The 21,449-nt window shown below is 42.1% G+C and overlaps 1 non-coding gene across 1 annotated transcript; it reads left to right on the forward strand.

The window, feature by feature from the left end:
* The first annotated feature begins 7,054 nt into the window (after positions 1-7,054).
* Positions 7,055-7,137, forward strand: TRNAL-UAA (transfer RNA leucine (anticodon UAA)). Its single transcript has one exon. It is a non-coding gene; the product is annotated as a tRNA-Leu (tRNA).
* Positions 7,138-21,449: the final 14,312 nt, after the last annotated feature.

Consider the following 21,449-nt stretch of genomic DNA (forward strand, 5'->3'; position numbering starts at 1 on the left):
ACCCAGTACAGTCAAATAAATAAGTAAATAGTGTAAAGTGTTTCTCACAGTAAAGTGATCTGAAAACACTGCTCCAAAAAACAAAATTTGTCTTTGATAAAACTGGAGAACAAAAGATGAGGGGGAAGGAAGGAGAGAAGGGAGTAAACAGCCCTGTTGAAAGCCTGCGAAAAGTCCTTTGCAAAATTCCCAGGGGGCTTCTCTGTAGTTGAGTCCTGAATTGCTGAGAGGCTGAGGGCACCAGGCAACACAAACCTCCCTCCCCTGTCTGTCCCTTGTCTCATGTCCCAGCAACCTTGCATCCCTTGGTGATACCTCTGCTGCTGCTGCTGCTAAGTCGCTTCAGTCGTGTCCGACTCTGTGCGACCCCACAAACGGCAGCCCACCAGGCTCCCCCGTCCCTGGGATTCTCCAGGCAAAAACACTGGAGTGGGTTGCCGTTTCCTTCTCCAATGCATGAAAGTGAAAAGTGAAAGTGAAGTCGCTCAGTCGTGCCCGACTCTTAGCGACCCTATGGACTGCAGCCTACCAGGCTCCTCCGTCCATGGGATTTTCCAGGCAAGAGTACTGGAGTGGGTTGCCATTGCCTTCTCCGGTGATACTTCTAGCCCTTAGTTTTCTGAAAGAACCTCATCACTATTTCAGCAGAGTCAGAGCTGGTTGAGCTCACACTTGCTCAGTCACCAACACTGTTCTTTGGAACCCAGAAGAAAAGCACACCGAGGTAGCTGAAAGTGCCTGGGAAGTATTTGGTAATCCCCACTGTAAGCAAACAGAATGCTTCTCTTTCTCACCTTCAGATGAAAAAATATGTCCTGGTGTTAATGCTGTTTAGTGATAATGTTATCCAGTCTGGTTCTTGGTCTCTTTAATCAATAGAAATTAGTAACAGGCCAGACAAGAAATTTACGCAAAGTTGTATTGGGACTTGGGCTGCAGCTCAAGGGAGTGAAAGCAAATAATAGATTCCCTTGCTTGCTCCCTCGGCAGGGTGAGGTTGTCCCTTAAACGGGGTGAGGGTAGGGCCAGATTTAGGCATTGGGAGAGGGGTGGATTAGGTGGTCTACCCACCCCCTTGGTGGTGCTGTGTGCAGGGATCATGGGAAGTAATCTGCGTTAGCTCCTGACACCTCAGAAGTGGCAGTTGGGCTTTTGATCTTATCAAACCAACTGCCTGTATACACAGTTATTTTTAGTCCCTTACAGTTTCTTTGTATCCTGTTACTCGAGGTCTATCCAGGTGCAAGCACTGCAGCAAAGGGTCCCAGGTCCCAGGTGCCAGCCTGTCACAATAATATTCTAAAAATCTATGATATGGTCATATTTCTTCATTATAGAGATAAAGAAGGGGTTTAAAGGAAGCTGGAAGTTGAAGTGTTTAACTGATGTTGAAATAAAAGGGTGTTAGAATGAAGTCAGGAAATGAGAGATTTCAAGGAAGGTGAAAGTGAAGATTCTATCAAAGGCAAGACACAGCTAGAGAGAAGGCAGCTTCGGGGCTCTACACAGTAATTTATATATTTATTTAAATAACAGAAAGATAGCAAGTGCATTCTCAGGAGACAGTCTCAGGGGGAAAAACAATAAATGATAAGACATCATGCCAGTAATGGGGAATCAGTCAAGGATGGATTCATGACCTTGGGGGAATACTACAGAACCCTTCATGAATTCTACATGTACTGTCTGAGCCCTTAGGAACGTTTTGGCAGAAACCCTATGGTGAAAACAGTGCTACCATATGAATGCATATATGTGGAATCTAGAAGGATGGTACCGATGAACCTATCTACAGGGCAGCAGTGGAGACACAGACAGAGAGAGCAAATTATGGACACAGTGGGGGATAGGGAAGTGGGAAGAACTGAAAGAGTAGCACACAAACTCATACATTACCATATGTAAAATAGATAGCCAGTAGGAATTTGCTGTGAGACACTGGGAGCTCAAACCTGGGCTCCATGACAACCTAGAGGGGTGGGATGGGGTGGAAGGTGGGAGGGGATTCAAGAAGGAGGGAACATATGTATACCTATGTCTGATTCATGTTGATGTATGGCAGAAACCAACACAACATTATAAAGCAATTATCCTCCAATTAAAAATAAATAAATTTTAAAAAATTAAATACATTTAAAAAATTTTAAATTTTAAAAACTTTTAAAAAACATTAAAAAAAATTTTTTTAATTAAATTAAAAAAAAATAAATTAATTAATTAAAAAAAAACCTGAGCATGCCCCAGTTTTGAGACACAGATTCAGGAAGTCGGGCTGGGGCCTGAGAATTGGCGTTTCCAACAAGTTCCCTGATGATCCTGGTGTTCTGAGACCCACTGGCATGTATTTCAAGACATGCCAATTATCCCATATCGCAGATAGATTGGAGGTAGGTAGTTTCTGGCTAGCAGTGGCTCTTAAAGGTCTTTAAGGGCCAAGTTTCTTTCAAACACACCTTTCTGACATCATTGGGTGTTAGCTCCTCAGCCATGGGCTCGTCATCTTGTGGCCACAGGATGTTAACACAGTTCCAAGAATTTCATCTCACACCATGTCATTGAAGGCAGGAAGAACAGGGGAAGGCATAGCACAAGCTTTCACTTCCCAAGACTCCTTTTTTAAAGAAAAAAAATTCTAAAAGAATACCTTTCTCAGAAGCTCAAGCCAACTTTCCTTATCTCCTACTAGCCAGAACCAGATCACTGGTCCACTCTCCCCCTTATTCCCTGCCCCAGGCCAATTATTGGCAAGAGGCCAACAATAATTTACCCCATGGGGGAGGGGGAAAATCTTCCTTCCTTGAAATCAAACTGGGAATGACCGTTTGCAAAGCAACGAACAGTGACTATCACAGGAGTCCCCTTCCAGCCAAGCAGCCTGCTTGATGCTCTCCATGTGGTTTTTCACTCAATTCTCACAACATTTCTCTGAGACAGGTATTATCAGTCCCACTTTACAGATGAGGAAATTGAGACTTGAAGACAGTAAGTATATTGTCTACACAGCTTGGGAAAAATCAGAGTTTGAACTAGATCTATTGACTCCACAGCCTAAATAATGTCTTTCTAGTATGACATCCTGCTTCCTCGTGTTTCATCTGTAGAAAAATCACTGCTGTCATATCAACAACCCTTAGACAAAAAGGCTAATTTATATGCTGCTTAATATATAGGAAATGTGTATTCTACATTTTATGAGTTTTGAGACAAATTCTATACCTCAGGAAATTATGTTACTAACAATAACATGTTATCACACATTGTTATCACACACACTAATATTATCACATACCTTAATTATTATAATAAACAAGATCAAGCAGAGTGATATGGATGCTTCTAAAGTCTAATTTGGAACTTCCTAAGTTTTGTACACTCCTATTTGCAGGTAAATGTAACTGACACTCATTTCACTTTACAATTCAGTGTGTAGAGGGGAGGTAGGGTTTATGCTGAGCCTTGGAGGAGAGTTGGGCAGAAAGAAGCAGGAGGAGAGAGACAGAAAATGGCTCAGCATTTCTAAGGGACAAGAGTCCCAATTCAGTATGACTGGAATGACAGGGCTTATGGAAAAGGGTTATGCACTCTACTTTATTCATTTCTATATTGTTTGAACTTCATACAACTTTTTCAATTTGAATCTGTTTTAGTAAAGATGTTTTCATTCTGAAAAGATAGAGAGAAAAGTAAGGGTAGAAGCCCCACAGTAGAGGATTCTGGAGAAAAGTGAAAGTAAATGAGAGGACTTGGGAAGTGTGGGCAACTCCATTTAAGAGTTTGAAAAGAAATGGAAGAGGGAAAGTTCAATTTTAGCAAAAGGGTCAGCTGGATTATTCTTTTAAGATGTATGTATGGACAGATGTAGAGAACAAACATACAGATACCAAGGGGGGAAAAGGGGTGTGGGATGAATGGGAGGTTGGTGCTAACATATACACACTATCGATACTATGCATAGAATAGATAACTAATGAAAATCTACTGCATAGCACAGGGAACTCTACTCGGTCTGTGGTGACCTAAATGGGAAGGAAATACAACAAAGAGGCGATATCTGTGTACATGTAGCTGATTCACTTTGGTGTAAAGGAGAAGGCAATGGCACCCCACTCCAGTACTCTTGCCTGGAAAATCCTATGGACGGAGGAGCCTAGTAGACTGCAGTCCATGGGGTCGCTAAGAGTCGGATACGACTGAGCGACTTCACTTTCACTTTTCACTTTCATGCTTTGGAGAAGGAAATGGCAGCCCACTCCAGTGTTTTTGCCTGGAGAATCCCAGGGACGGGGGAGCCTGGTGGGCTGCCGTTTGTGGGGTTGCACAGAGTTGGGCACGACTGAAATGACTTAGCAGCAGAAACTAACACAACACTGTACAGCAACCATACTCCAATAAAAAACCTTTTTAAGATATATGTATAGAAACAAAATATATGCCTGTGAATGCACTGTCAAAGCTAGAGATGGCAACCCATTCCAGCACTCTTGCCAGGAAAATCCCATGGACGAAGAAGCCTGGTAGGCTACAATCCATGGGGTCGCAAAGGGTCGGACACGACTGAGTGACTTCACTTTCACTAAGTATGTCTATTAGTTATCTATAGCTGCATAAAAATAATCACAAAAATATTTATTATCTTACATTGTTTCTGAGGGTCAGGAAATCAGGGTTTATCTGGGTGGTTCTGATTCAGGATCTCTCAAGAGTTGTAGTCGAGATACTGGCCAAGGCTACAGTCATTCAAAGGCTTGATTGGACTGAGGCCTTGGTTCCTTGTGGGCTGCGCTTTACCACATGGGCCTCCAAAAAGGAGGTGGCAGCTGGTTTCCTCCAGAGGGAATCATCCAACAGAAAGAAACCAAGCTGATACAGCAGTGCCTTTGATGACCTAGTCTCCCAGGTTGCATATTGTCTCTTCTGTTTTATTCTTCTCGTTAGAAACAAGATCCATCCACACTCCCAATGCTGGGGACCCGGGGTTCAATCCCTGGTCAGAAATTAGATCCCACACACCACAGCTAGGACCCCAAGCAGCCAAATAAATAAATAAACCTTTAAAAACTAAAGAAACAGGATCCAGCCTACACTGAAGGAGAAGGTAATTAGCCTCCATATCTTAAAGGGAGGGGGGCTTCCTAGATGGTCCTAATGGTAACGAACCCACCTGCCAGTGCAGGTGAAGATCCCCTGGAGGAGGGCATGGCAGCCCACTCCAGAATTCTTGCCTGGAGAATCCCATGGACAGAGGAGGCTGGTGGGCTATGATCCATGGGGTCGCAAAGAGTCAAACATGACTGAAGCTACTGAGCACAGTCTTGAAGGGAGTATCAAAGCAGTTATGAACATATTTTTTAAACCACTATAGAGTGCATAAAGAATGTCACATCTTAAATAAACACGTACACAGTGAAAAGTAGTTTAAATAGAGTAAAACATTTCCCCACGAGAATTATGTCAAATGCAATTTCCTGAACATAAGCCCATTTCAACCTTAAAAAATCCATTTTAATACTGTCTTTTGCACTCTGGTAGTGTCAGTCATAACAAATGTCATTGCACGGTGCTTTTCATATTTTGTTCTAGCTTTCAGGTGGATATCTGTCATGTTCTGCAGCTGTCAGCATTTTAGAACACCTTCTGACATTTGAGGAATCTCCTCCATTCTGAGGCCGGCTTCCTAAGGTACAAGCCAGCACTCGGCCTCCAAGATGGAGGTGGTGAGTAGTGGGTGGCGCGTCAGCACCACATTGGTGCCTGTAGACCCTGGCAAGAGTCCAGGTTCATCTCCTCTCAGCAGGGCGGGGCCGGCCTGAGAGATGCTCTGGCTCTGTTCTCCTCTGCAGGCTTTGGGAGGGCCAGGCCTGATGGCCAGTGGGTGGGACAGTGTTGAGGCTGGAATGTACATGCAGGCCACTGATCCCCCACGACGTTACGTGGCCAAGTGGGTAGGGGGCAATTCCATCCATTCCTCTCCTGGGGAGCTCTCTCAGGGGTGGTCCGTATTGTTGACTGGTACTCAGAGAACCAGGGCAACGGGCTGGGCCAAGGCTTCCCAGGGTCATGGCAATGTTCCCGGGGATCACTGGCGTCCAGGAGGTGGCAGGGCAATGGGCTTCTCCGTGTGACCCAGTGGGTGAGGAGCCAGTTGGTGATGTGAATGTGTGTGCAGTCTCCAGGACGATGGAAGCTCTCACTCAAAGACAGCCAGCCTGCACAATCTGGACAAGGGCCTGGCTACCAGATGGTGGCTCCTTGACGCTCCAGAACGCAGAAGCCTCGGCTCTGCGCTGGATTCCAGGTCCTAGGTGGTGGAGAATGGAGAGAAAGCCCTGGAAAAGAAAGCGAAGTGAAAGGGCCATCTGCAATCTCCGGTGCACAGGAAGGAAGGAGAGCATTGCAGAACAGTTAAGATAAGAACGTAAACATTTAGGTGCACGGGCGGGTCAGGAAGAGAGACGAGGTCCCCGCACTGCACGGAGGCGGTGTCCGCAGCCAGCCGGGCGGGCCCGTCGTGCACTTGGCGGCTCTGTGTCGACCCACGTTGCTACAACACTCCCTGCCCGTGTGACCTGTCGAGGAGAAAAGCCGCCCACAGGGACAGGGCCGGGGAGGGGAGGGTGTCCCCGAACTCTGCTGCTGCCCGTGCAACTCACTCCTTGAAGTTTATCCTACCTGGTATAAAACAAACCAACCGCCACTATCTGGGCGGCGTCGCAGCGCCGCTCCCAAACGCGGTCGGCGGAATCCAGAGGTTCACTGGCGTGTTTGTTTCCCGCGCCCGCGCACCTCGAAACCGAAAGCAGAGTGCCTGGGCCCGAAGCCCGCCTGAGCGAGCGGCCTGGCCCGCCGCCGCCGCCGCCCAAAGCGCGCCGAGCTCGGCTGCAGTTGCCTTGGCGGCAGCTGCCGGCCGACAGCAACAGTGAGTTGCGGCGGCAGAAAAAGCAGGCTCCGGCTGGCGGGCAGCTGCTGCTCCAGCTGGGGGGAAAAAAAAAAAAAAAAGGAGCGGAGGCGAAGAGGAAGATGGTGTAGTACGCCTTGTAGGGTGAGCGAATGAGACACCAGGATGGCCGAGTGGTTAAGGCGTTGGACTTAAGATCCAATGGACGTATGTCCGCGTGGGTTCGAACCCCACTCCTGGTAGTTGCGTTTTTCTCTCATACTAAAAATTTTTTTAAAATATATATACATTTTCACTAAGCACACTACGACTTAGACTCAGGAATTCTGTCTCCTAATTGAGAGAATTCTGTCTCCTAATTAAGTCCCACAACACGCGGCTCCGCTTCCCACAGGCCAGAGGCAACCCAGTGAGTGGGCCGGCCGGGCGTGGGGCTCGGGCGCGGGCGCTGACCCAGGGTCGGGGCGGCGGGGTCGGGTGGGGTGGGCGTCGCACGCGCTCAACTGCTTCGGGGGTCCAGGCGGGGTCGGGACTCCGGAGGCAGCCGCGCTGCGGGGCTCACCTCCCTCGCTAGCTGGTCAGGAAGGCCGCCTTTGACACGGCAGGCAGCGTAGTTAGAAAAGTGCAGAGAAGTCAAGAATGCCTGTCTCCCGTTTCCTAATTTTTCGCCAAAATTAATTGTGTGCCCAGAATTCTTTCGTTAAATCCATGAAGGCGGATACAATATGAATCACAGCTACAAAATGGACTCTAATCGGTAATCGGCTAAGAATTTTAAAATACACTGTCTAGGTTTTTTTTATTTTTTGTCTTTGTTGTTTTTAAAATACTTTAAAAAAGTGAAAGTAATCTAAAATCTAGAGGGGCGGAGTTGCAAGTACAGTGAAAATTACTTCCCCCCCCCCCACCACAAAATCATTTGAGAGTAAGAGACCAAATTGATGCTCCAGGACAACCGTTAAAATCAGTAAATTAACGTTGATAATTTACTACCATCTAATCCCCAGGCCCCATTTAATCACCAGTCGTCCTTTAAAGTAAAAGGCTCCTGTTCTGAATAATACGTTGCATTTACTGGTCACATGACCTTAAGCTTCTGCAATCTGAAATAATTCCTCACCGTTTCCTGACTTTCATGATCTTGAAACTTCTGAAGATGACAAGCTCGTCATTTTGCAGAATATCTCTTTGTCAATTTGGGTTTGTCTAATGTTTTCTCGTGATTCGATTCAGGTTATACTTATAAAGCCCAGGGCTATCCCAGAATTGATGCTGTGTTTGCTTTCTGGCCTCTTAGGTGGCATGATTTTGGTGTGTCCTGTTACTGATCTGAATTCACTTGATTAGGCTTTTCTGCCAGTTTCCCCGACTATACTTAACCCTTTGTGATTGACGCATATTTTGATGTGAAGTGCTTTGAAGCTATGTAAATATCCCATTACTCATTAAACTTTCTTTCAATTATTATAGAATCACAAGTTGGGCAAGTATGCATTCATGGTGTCCTATTTTTAGTTAATGGTTCCAATCTATTTTATTTCTTTTGATGCTGAAAGTGTCCCAGATTTGGCCCCAGTGGGAGTCTATTCAAACTGACTTTTGACATGCCTTCATTTTTTAGCATGTCCTTACTTCCTAGTCCAAGATGGTTCATGCTTACCTTGTATTGCTCTTGATCCAGACGATGCAGGATCAGACATTTTGAAAAGAACCTCGGTTTCCTTTAGTGGACAATGGTAATTAGAAACCAAGCTCTCAGTAGTAGGTGTGCTCCTTGGTTTTGATGTGTTACTGTTCCCAGGCCCTCTCAGTGGACAGAAATAGATATGTGTCTGTGTGTACACACCTGTATTTATCTATATATCTATTTATACTTAGGAGTTCATACCAATACTCTAATTCTGATACAACACTATACATTTTGTTCTAGTTTTTCTATCCATATTTGTAATTCCCAAAATTGCCCCTTGGTCCCCTGCCCCAGGGTACCATCTACCTTTTTTGGGCCCATCTAATGGATGTAGAATTGAATTGTTCAAGAAGAAAGGAAGAAGAAAAGAAAGAGGGTCTAAACAGGTTAGAAATAAGCATCCTGCCAGCACCTAGAACTGGCTATGAACAGTCACCTTTGGACCTTTCAGATGTACAGATAAATAAGCCAGCTTTTCCTTCAATGAGCTTAGATAGTGAGAGACTGATTTTAATAAACCACATTTATGATGAGAAAATATAAACTATACCCAAGATGCTAAAGGAGCAGTGCTGAAAGCCCTCTTTCCCAGAGAGTCAGCTTTAGATGAGAACTGAAGGAAGAGGAATAAGGTAGCAGCAGAGAAGGCAATGGCAACCCACTCCAGTACTCTTGCCTGGAAAATCCCATGGACGGAGGAGCCTGGTGGGCTGCCATCCATGGGGTGGCTGCGAGTCAGGCACGACTGAGTGACTTCACTTTCACTTTTCACTTTCCTGCATTGGGGAAGGAAATGGCAACCCACTTCAGTGTTCTTGCCTGGAGAATCCCAGGGACGGGGGAGCCTGGTGGGCTTCCGTCTATGGGGTTGCACAGAGTCGGACACGACTGAAGCGACTTAGCAGCAGCCGAGAAGGGCAGGGAGGAAGAGGGGTATATGTCAGGGAAAACATCTTGAAACCATGCTAAATATGGTGCCTGAAGTCCACTGAAGGATCCGAAACAAGAAGCAACCTGATCAGTGTTGCATTTGAAAGTATCTCTTGTCTATTGATGTGCAAACTCTTGATGTACAAACTCAGTGGGTCTCTTTATGCTCAGGACAGGGGGCTTATTGAATTGGCAGAAAAAATATTTCTTAGGGAAAAATTGTTTAATGCGGTCAGTAGCCAATTAGACTGAGTTCTATGCCTCTCTTCTTCCTTAAAAGCTGAGCAAGGAGAGAAACAATATTGACTTGAGGCCTTCCCAGTCTGAACCCAGGAGTTCTTGCTGATTTGTTTTTATTAATATGCTCACGTGCAAAAATGGAACAAAACTTCCAAAACAGGCAGAGTAGTGTAGAATTGTACTTTGTTCCTTTAAAAGTATGTTGTATATCAAGGTTCTAGTCACTAGTAGCCAGCTACTGTGCTATAGCAAAGACGGTAAAAGACAGCTAGTATTCTTTCTTGTGCTTGTTAAAATTCTGACAGATCCCTGAGATGCCACAAAAAGGAGTGAAATGATGTCTGAAATCTGCTGGTCTGGAAACAAGAGAATTTATTAGATGAATCCTAGGGCACTGGGATTGATCAATATAGTTGGCCCATTTAACCACAATCTTCACATGGCAATTTAGACAGAATTTTCTGCTTTACTATATCCTTCTCTATGAAATGTTCTATCATTGATTTCCTCAGGTTAGAAGAATTCTCTAAGTGAATTTCAATTTAGTGCGGCAAACTCTAAGACTATGATTCAGTTTATGAAGTACATATCCCAAAGTGACTCGGTAGGAAGAATCCAGGCTTTGGGGTCAGACAGAACGTACCAACATTGCCAGGTTATCAGCCTTCTTTCTTCATTTGCAAATAGGAAAATAATATTTTACGCACACAAACTGGTTGTGAGGCTGTAATATTCTTCTCATAAAAGTGAGTGTTTTGTAACTGAGTTCACTTCCCTTTTCTGGAGCAATCTTTTGTGGAAAGTACAGTAGAACCCACACTGTGCAAGTAGGAAGGAAGCTTACCTTGCCTGTATAGACCACTTTGCAGTTTTCCCAAACACTTTTACATTCATATCCTCCTTTGATAGACAATATCATATACGTAGACTAATTGTGCTTAGGTGGTGGATAGGATTAGACACAGTTTCCCTTAATAAATGTAAAGAATAATGTTTTCTTTCACTCAAAATGACATAGATAGAGCTAGAGGATAGCATTAGTTCTTAAAAAATGGAAACTCTCTCCTAAAATGTAGTAGAATTTTTACTTTTCCTTGAGAAGCAGACCTGTTATATTTGACTATTTTTAAAAATTCTTAAAATATTTTGAATTTAAATTTGAATCATTTGTAGGTATACTACACCTAAATTTAGGATGATTTTCCAATGATTATTTTAACAATAAGAAATTAAGTCATTAAGTTGAACTATAAATATGAGTGTAGATTTATGAGCATATTTTCAGTTCAGTTGCTCAATTGTGTCTGACTCTTTGTGACCCCATGGACTGCAGCACGCCAGGCTTTCTGGTCCATCACCAGCTCCTGGAGCTTGCTCAAAATCATGTCCATCGAGTCGGTGATGCCATACTTTAAGTTATTAAAAAATTGATCTTTTTCTATGGGACTTTACATAGAACATAGGAGAAGTGTTGCCAATGTATTTAAATAGTGACATCTACTGGCTCATTTGAGGTAAAAATGTTTGCTAAATTCTGTCTGCTTTACTCAGACAGAATTTACTATACTTTTACTGTAAAATCCTGATAGTTTCTCCACAGTTACTGTGTTTAGGAGTACATTAAGGCTATGTGTAATCCAACCAGTAAATTGAACTTTTTCTCTCTCTCTTTCTATCATTAAAGATAAAGCTGCCATTGAAGAGAATCTCAAATCACTGACACCACTCGCATGAGCTATTATTTTAATTGTATGAACAGGGCTTTTAGCTCATCATATCCATCATCTTTGTTTCTTCCAATATAATATGTTTCTTCCAAAACTCACTATGGAGTTGAAGGAAAATAGAGATTTGGATTAGTCATGTGCTTTACAGAAATCATATCCAATTTGAGAAATCCTGAACAAGAAGGTTTCCCTGGAGAGCTTAATTATGCCCTTTCTTTTACCTTTTGCTTTTAAATACAATTGCAGCTATTTCATGAACAAATTGGGCTTCCCTGGTGGGCTCAGTGGTAAAGAATCCACCTGCCAATGCTGAAGACATGGATTCAATCACTATGTCGGGAAGATCCCGAAGAGGAGAAAACACTCCAGTATTCTTGCCTGGAAAATCCCATGGACAAAGGAGCCTGGTGGGCTACAGTCCATGGGGTCACAAAGAGTCGGACATGACGGATTGACTAACTTTTGTTTGCTAATTGTTCAAATGATGTAAATGGTAATGCCCAAAGTTTTAATGAATGTGTCCAATTATGAAGATGCCATGTAGGAATCAGAAACATAATCCTAGGTCCTTTGCATCCACCTTACTATCGAAGACAGGGCCATCGTGAGCCACCTGGTTCATTTGTGAATCACTTGGTTTCATTTCTATTCATATAGGTTTTGATGTTTCTGAACCACTTATCAGTGCTTGGCAAAGAAGCAGTGATTGCATTGGGTCCTTACTAAAGTGAGATGGAAACTGCTTAGCAGAGTATGCGCTATATAAATGCTTGTTGAATAAAAGAACAGCCTTGAAGTCTGCTGAGTATATTTCACAGTTCCTTCTATTTATTGTGCACACACAAATTTTCATTTAGGATATGTGTTTTAAAATGTCCCCAGGATTTTCTTCAATCAGGCATGTTAAGACACGGAAATGACTGTCATGAAGAAGAATTTTTTATATTCACAGATCCCTAGAAGCAAGAGCCGTGGGACACCACACAGGGCCACCTAGGGAAGAATCAGGATCAGGAGGCAGAGGGAACAAGGGGAAAGCAAGAGCAAGAACTTTTATTGTGGTTTTGTTGTTGTTGTTTAGTCGCTAAGTGTCCTACTCTTTGCCACCCCATGGACTATAGCCTGCCAAGCCCTATGTCCATGGGGTTCTCCAGGCAAGAATGCTGGAGTGAGTTGCCATTTCCTTCTCCAGGGGATCTTCTCAACCCAGGAATTAAACCCGTTTTTAGAAAAGGCAGAGGAACCAGAGATCAAATTGCCAACATCCGCTGGATCATGGGAAAAGCAAGAGAGTTCCAGAAAAACATCTATTTCTGCTTTATTGACTATGCCAAAGCCTTTGACTGTGTGGATCACAATAAACTGTGGAAAATTCTGAAAGAGATGGGAATACCAGACCACCTGACCTGCCTCTTGAGAAATTTGTATGCAGGTGAGGAAGCAACAGTTAGAACTGGACATGGAACAACAGACTGGTTCCAAATAGGAAAAGGAGTTCGTCAAGGCTGTATATTGTCACCCTGCTTATTTAACTTCTATGCAGAGTACATCATGAGAAACGCTGGTCTGGAAGAAACATAAACTGGAATCAAGATTGCTGGGAGAAATATCAATAACCTCAGATATGCAGATGACACCACCCTTATGGCAGAAAGTGAAGAGGAACTCAAAAGTCTCTTGATGAAAGCGAAAGTGGAAAGTGAAAAAGTTGGCTTAAGGCTCAACATTCTAAAAACGAAGATCATGGCATCCGGTCCCATTACTTCATGGGAAATAGATGGGGAAACAGTGGAAACAGTGTCAGACTTTATTTTTGGGGGCTCCAAAATCACTGCAGATGGTGACTGCAGCCATGAAATTAAAAGACGCTTACTCCTTGGAAGGAAAGTTATGACCAACCTAGATAGCATATTCAAAAGCAGAGACATTACTTTGCCAACAAAGGTCTGTCTAGTCAAGGCTATGGTTTTTCCTGTGGTCGTGTATGGATGTGAGAGTTGGACTGTGAAGAAGGCTGAGCGCCGAAGAATTGATGCTTTTGAACTGTGGTGTTGGAGAAGACTCTTGAGAGTCTCTTGGACTGCAAGGAGATCCAACTAGTCCATTCTGAAGGAGATCAGCCCTGGGATTTCTTTGGAAAGAATGATGTTAAAGCTGAAACTCCAGTACTTTGGCCACCTCATGTGAAGAGTTGACTCATTGGAAAAGACTCTGATGCTGGGAGGGATTGGGGGCAGGAGGAGAAGGGGACGACAGAGGATGAGATGGCTGGATGGCATCACTGACTCGATGGACTTGAGTCTGAGTGAACTCCGGGAGATGGTGATGGACAGGGAGGCCTGGCGTGCTGCGATTCATGGGGTTGCAAAGAGTCGGACACGACTGAGCGACTGAACTGAACTCCTTGGCAGGTAGATTCTTTACCACTAAGTCACCTGGGAAAACTTTCATTTCAGTTTTTACAGGAGGGAATGAGCAAGGCAGAGTAAACAGGCTGAGGATTGGCTAGTTTGAATAATTTCATCAGGCTCTGGAGTGTTGGGGTTGCCCTGAGTTTTCTGATATTTCTAGGAATTACCTAACCCTCGGAGGAGCAGTCCCTCCCTGGTCAGCAAGGCCCCAGATGCCAGCACATCAAGAATACAGACAGTAAGAAAGTAGAGTTAGTATAGTAGGTCAGACATTGTCACACTTTTTCCCCTTCTTCCTTCTCCATCTTCATCTAGGGTAGACCCTACTCAGGAGAATCAAGATTCAGAAGCCCAAATAGACAAGTACTTAAATATTGGGAGTTTTAAAAATCAGTTCTAAAAAAAAAAAAATAAATAAAAATAAAAATCATTTCTATCTGGATCAGCTATACAATATACCTGTGCAATTCAAGTCTCAGACGTATTATTGGGTTTAGATTGTGTTTTCAGTCATTTTCTTCATTACTATAGAATAATGAGGCTAGCAGTTACTGAATAAGTTAACTTGTAAAATAGCATTGGAAAGATGGATTACCAAAAAGAGTGTTGCATGTTTGTCTCAATTCCACAGTCGTCTTTATAAATAAATGTAGGAATATATATATTTGTGAAATATGCAACATAGGTGCTAAGTGGCAACATAGAACTGATTAGGAGGAAGATGGCGCACGTAGTTTCTGGTGTGAATACCGTTACACTTTGACGTATGTGTGCTATGACGTTATCTCCACCACAAGTGTGGTTACTATTGATCGCCACACAGTTGGCCTCCTTATTCATTTCACCCATCCCCCTTCCCGCCTCCACCCTGGTAACCCTAAGCTGGTCTCTGCATCTGTGAATTTGTCTGTGTATTTTGTTTGTTTTTTGATTCCACGTATCTGTGAAATCATACACTATTTGTCTTGCTTCTGACATTTCATTTAGCATAATATCTCCAAAGTTCATCCATGTTGTTACAAAGGGTAGAATTTTGTTCTTTTTTTACATGGCTGAAAATAGTCCATCGTATATATACATATGGATACCATAGCTTCTTTATCCATCCATCATGGAAAAGTAGGTTGTTTCCATATTTTGGCTGTTGTAAAAATTGCTGCAATGAATATACAGTTGCATACATCATTTTGAATTAGTGTTTTTGTGTTCTTTGGATAAATACCCAATGTGGAATTGTGAAACCTGTATGTGGGTCAAGAAGCAACAGTTAGAACTCTGTATGGAATAACTGACTAGTTCAGGATTGAGAAAGGAGTATGACAAGGTTGTTTATTGTCACCCTGTTTATTTAACTTATAAGCAGAGCACATCATGAGAAATGCCAGACTGAATGAGTTACAAGCTAGAATCAAAATTGCAGGGAAAAATATCAAGAACCTCAGATATGCAGATGATACCTCTCTAATGGCAGAAAGCGAAGAGAAACTAAAAAGCCTCTTGATGAGGGTGAAGGAAGAGAGTGAAAGAGATGGCTTAAACATTTAAAGAACTAAGATCATGGCATCCGGCCCCATCACTTCATAGCACACAGAAGGGGAAAAGATGAAAGCAGTGACGAATTTCCTCTTCTTGGGCTCTCAAATATCTGTGGATGGTGACCGCAGCCATGAAATTAGAAGATAATTGCTTCTTGGCAGGAAAACTATGACAAACCTGGACAGTGTGTTAAAAGGCAAAGACATCGCTTTGCCGACAAAGATCCATATAGTCAAGGCTATGGTCTTTCCAGTAGTCATGTACAGATGCAAGAGCTAGACACTAAAGGCAGAGCACTGAAGAACTGATGCTTTCAAACTGTGGTGCTGGAGAAGACTCTTGAGAGTCCCTTGGAAAGCAAGGAGATCCAACCAGTCAATCTTAAAGGAAATCAACCCTGAATACTCCTTGGAAGGACTGATGCTGAAGCTCCAAAACTTTGGCCACCTGATATGAATAGCTGACTCATTGGAAAAAGCCCTAATGCTGGGAAAGATTGAAGGCGGAGGAGAAAAGGGTAACAGAGGATGAGATGGTTGGATGGCATCACTGATTCAGTGGACATGAAGTTAGGGCAAACTCCAGGAGACCGTGAGGGACAGGGAAGCCCGGTGTGCTGCAGTCCATGGGGTTGTGAAGAGTCAGACTTGGTGACCAAACAACAACAACAACAATAGTTTTATTTTTAATTTTTTGACGTATCTCCATGCTGTTTTCTATCACGTCCACAGCAATTTACAGTTCTACCAATAGTGTTCGAGAGTTCCCTTTTCTCCACATCCTCTCCAAGATTTGCTGTTTCTGGTCTTTTCTACAATAGCCATTCTAACAGGTGTGAGGTGATTTCTCATTTGATTTCCATTTTAATTTCCCTAACAATTAGTGATGTTGAGCATCTTTTCTTGTACCTATGTCTTCTTTAGAAAAATGTTTATTCGGATCCTTTCCCCTTTTTAAAATCAAGTTGTTTGGGGTTTGTTGTTGCTGTTGAGTTATACAAGTTCTTTATATATTTTGGATATTAAACCCTTATTAGATATATGATTTGGAAGTATTTTATCCTATTCAGTAGGTTGCATTTTCATTTTTTTTCCTCATTGATTTATTTTTATTTATTTATTTTTTACTTTATAATATTGTATTGGTTTCCTTTGCTATGCAGAAACATTTTAATTTGATATAGTCCCATTTATTTATTTTTGCTTTTGTTTCCCTTGCCTGGGTAATCAGATCCAAGTTTTTTATTACTGTTTCATTCTGCTTACTTGTAATTGGTCTGTTCAGATTTTCTATTTCTTTACAATTCAGTGTTAGATTGTATATTTCTAGGAATTTATCCATCTCTTCTGGATTGTTCAATTTGATGACATAGAATTGTTCATAATGGTCTCTTATGATCCGTTGTGTTTCTTCTGTTTCAGTTTGTAATTTCTTTTTCATTTCTGATTTTATTTATTTGAGTCCTCTCTCATTTTCTTGGTGAGTCTAGCTTAAGGTTTGTTGATTTTGTTTATCTTTTCAAAGAATCACCTCTTGGTTTCATTGATCTTTTCTGTTGCTTTCTCAGTCTCTACTTAATTTATTTCTGAGCTTTCCTTATGGATTTTCTGTCTAGTTGAACTTTCCGTTGATGTAAGTGGGGTGTTAAGGGCCCGTGCTACTGTTGTACTGCTTTCATTTTTTTCCCCCTTTAAGCCCATTAATATTTACTTTATGTATGTCGGGCTCCTCTGTTGAGTTCGTGTACAGTTATAAATATTATATCTCCTTGCTAGATTGGCCTGTTTATTATGATGTAATGCCCTTATTCATCTTTTAGTACAGTCTCTATTTTAAAATTTATTTGGTCTGATATGAGTTATAACTACTTCAGCTTTCTTTGCATCTTCATACACTTGAATATATTTTTCCATTCCTTCACTTTCAGTCTCTCACTCACTTCTGAAGTGAGTCTGTTATACACAGCACATAAATGGGTCTTGGTTTTTTCAGTCCGTTCAGCCATTATATATTTTTATTGTCAAATATGGTCCATTTTCATAAAGGTCTTATTGATACATTTGTTAATTTTGTTGTTTTCTGACTGTTTTTGCATTTCCTCTCTGTTCTTTCTTCTCCTTCTCTCTTCCCTTGTGTTTTGATGGTTTCCTTTAGTGTTATGTTTTGATTTCTTTCTCATTTTCTTTCAGTTATTTGCTATATAGGTTGTTTACTTGTGGTTACTATGAGGTTCACATGTAACATACTATATATCAATAGTGGCCTGTTTAAGTTGGTAACAACTTTAATTTGAATACTTTCCAAAGCTTTATCTTTTCACCTTCTGTAATGTGAATGTTGCTTTTCTTGTTGTCCCAAAGGTCTATTAAAGTACATTTGCTTTTCTTAATTCTTTTTAAATTTTGCTGCTCTGTTTGACTTGAGTTCTTGACTTCCATCTCAATGATTTGTTCTTCTGCCTTATCCAGTCTGCTAGTGAACCTCTTTAATGTATTTTTCAATTCAATTATAACTTTTGTTTTGAACTTGCTTATGTTTTTATCTCTTTGTTGAAGTTCTCACTGTGTTCATCCATCCTGAGTGCAGTGATCATTTTTATGACCACTACTTTGAATTTTTTATTAGTTAGTTTCAGTTTAGTCACTCAGGTCCAACTGTTTGCAAACCCATAGACCGCAGCACACCAGGCTTCCCTGGCTATCATCAACTCCCAGAGCTTGCTCAAAATCATGTCCATGAAGTCGGTGATGCCATCCAACCATCTCATTCTCTGTCATCCCTGGCCATCGCCATTGCAAGAAAAATCAGTTAGTTTGCTTATCCCTGTTTCATTTAGTTCTTTTTTCTGAGTTTTTTGTCTTGTTCTTTTGATTGGAATATTTTCTTTTGTCTCCTTATTTTGCCTAATTTTTTGTATTTGTTTTTCTATATTAAGCAAATCAGTTCTCCTGGTCTTGAAGGAGATGTTCTGTGGGGCTCAGAGTTAAAATCCTGCCTAGCCACAAGAGCAGGAGCTCAAGGGATGTCCTGAATATGGGCTACGTACACTTTCTTGTTGTGCCAGGGTTGTGGCTACCGTTGTGGCTTGCTGGTGGGCTGGACTGGACCTGGGCTGGCTGCAGGGCCTGGCCACGGCCATTCCAAGTTTTAATCCCATCTCCCCTTTTCATTATTAATAGCTGTGTGACTTTAGGAGATGCAAACTTGTTCTCTGGGTCAAGAAGATCCCCTGGAGGAGGGCATGGCAACCACTCCAGTATTCTTGTCTGGAGAGTCCCACAGACAGAGGAGCCTGGTGGGCTGCAGTCCATGGTGTCGCAAAGAATCGGACACAACTAAAGGAACTTAGCATGTGTGACTGTAGACTACTTATTTAACATTTCCAAGACTTTGATTTCTCACAAGTAAAATGGGTGATAACAAAGGTACCTATCAAACAGCTTGTGGTGAGAATTAAGTCAGTGTTGAGAAAGTTCTTAGAAAGTAGTGGCATGTAGAATGACCAAGAGGTTAATCCATTGTTATACTTTGCGACAAAGGTCTGTATAGTCGAACCTATGGTTTTACCAGTAGTCATGTATGGATGTGAGAGTTGGACTATAAAGAAAGCTGAGCAATGAAGAATTGATGCTTTTGAACTGTGGTGTTAGAGAAGACTCTTGAGGGTCCCTTGGAGTGCAAGGAGATCAAACCAGTCACTCCTAGAGAAGATCAGTCCTGAATGTTCATTGGAAGGACTGATGCTGAAGCTGAAGCTCCAATACCTTGGCCACCTGATGCGAAGAACTGACTCACTTGAAAAAACCCTGAAGCTGGGAAAGATTGAAGGCAGGATGAGAAGGGGACAACAGAGGATGAGATGGTTGAATGGTATCACTGACTCAATGGAGAGGAGTTTGAGTAAGCTCCAGGAGTTGGTGATGGACAGGGAAGCCTGGCATGCTGCAGTTCATGGCGTGACAAAGAGTCAGACATGACTGAATGACTGAACTGACTGACTGACTGATACTTTGTGATTCTTATAAAATGTACCTGTTTTGTAAGGTACGTTTACAAAATTCAGTATGAGACCAGCTTTGTTAAAATGGCAAAAGTTCTTCATGGAATTGATTCTGCTGCTGCTGCTGCTGCTGCTAAGTCTCTTCAGTCGTGTCCGACTCTGTGCGACCCCATAGACGGCAGCCCACCAGACTCCCCCATCCCTGGGATTCTCCAGGCAAGAACACTGGAGTGGGTTGCCATTTCCTTCTCCAATGCATCAAAGTGAAAAAATAAAGTGAAGTCGCTCAGTCATGTCCGACTCCTAGTGACCCCATGGACTGCAGCCCACCAGGCCCCTCCGTCCATGGGATTTTCCAGGCAAGAGTACTGGAGTGGGGTGCCATTGCCTTCTCCTGACTCTGCTGTAGGAGATACATTATATTTGCCATAGAAACTGCAACAAAAGACACAGTTTTTAAAGACATGAATATTCGGAAGAAGGACTTAGATTTCAGTCTTCTTATTTGTTCATTAAACTTTATTTTTCCATTTAAAAGTCTTTACATGTTAATATTCCATAATCAACATTCTCTTTATAAAAAAAAAACTTCTATAAGGCCTTTAATAATTTGTATCTTAAAAAATAGCACAGAGTTCTAAACTCAAGTTTCCAAATTCATTATAAGTGAACTTATTGTTTTCCTTTGGGTGTTACACCCACTGGGTTAGTCACAAATAGCTATATTAAGGATGTTGTTCACATTTTTTTAAACACTAGCAATTCTGACCCACCCAATTTAGCTTCAATTTTAAGAGGAACCTGACAATTTTTTTTTTAATTTCACATAAGAAAAATAAGAAATGCCTGTCACTGGAACATATGCAAAATAATATATAATGTAATGCTTTTAAGTATGGAAAAGTGCTTCTTACACTATGGACTGGCATTGAAGTCTATTATTATGCAGAACTCTTTTATAGTGATTTCAGTGGAATGCCTAATTTTATTAGTGCATTACAAAGAACAGGGAAAAGTATGTGCATGTATGCTAAGTCCCTTCAATCCTGTCTGACTCATTGTGTCTGACTCTTCATGAACTTATGGACTGTAGCCTGTTAGGCTTCTCTGTCCATGGGTATTTTCCAGGCGAGAATGAGTTGCCATGCCTTTCTCCAGGGGATCTTCTCCACCTAGGGATTGAACCTCTGTCTCCCAAGTCTCCTGCAGAGTAGGCAGATTCTTTACTGCTGAGCCACTGGGGAAGCCCTGGAAAAGTATACAGTTCAGTTCAGTCATTCAGTCATGTCCGATTCTTTGTGACCCCATGGACGGTGGACGGCAGCACACCAGGCTTCCCTGTCTATCACTAACTCCCGGAGCTTGCTCAAACTCATGTCCATCGAGTTGGTGATGCCATCCAACTATCTCATCCTCTATCGTCTCCTTCTCCTCTTGCCTTCAGTCTTCCCCAGCATCAGGGTCTTTTCCAATGAGTCAGTTTTTAGCATCAGGTGGCCAAAGTATTGAAGCTTCAGTATCAGTCCTTTCAATGAATATTCAGGATTGATTTCCCTTAGGAGTGACTAGTTTGATTTCCTTGTAGTCCAAGGGACTTTCAAGAGCCTTCTCCAATACCACAGTTCAAAAGCATCAATTCAAAAAAAAAAAAAAAAAAAGCATCAATTCTTTGGCGCTCAGCTTTCTTTATAGTCCAACTCTCACATCAATACACGACTACTGGAAAAACCATAGCTTTGACTAGATAGACTTTTTTTTGGCAAACTAATGTCTCTGCTTTTTAATATGCTGTCTAGGTTGGTCATAGCTTTTCTTCCAAGGAGTAAGCATCTTTTAATTTCATGGCTGCAGTCACCCTCTGCAGTGATTTTGGAGCCCCCCCAAAATAAAGTCTGTCCCTGTTTCTATTGTTTCCCCATCTGTTTGCCATTAAGAGCTGGGACTGGATGCCACGATCTTAGTTTTTTGAATTTTGACTTTTAAGCCAATGTTTTCAGTCTCATTGAGAGGCTCTTTAGTT

The sequence above is a fragment of the Bubalus kerabau genome, chromosome 9, assembly GCF_029407905.1.
Source record: "Bubalus kerabau isolate K-KA32 ecotype Philippines breed swamp buffalo chromosome 9, PCC_UOA_SB_1v2, whole genome shotgun sequence".
Taxonomy (NCBI): domain Eukaryota; kingdom Metazoa; phylum Chordata; class Mammalia; order Artiodactyla; family Bovidae; genus Bubalus; species Bubalus kerabau.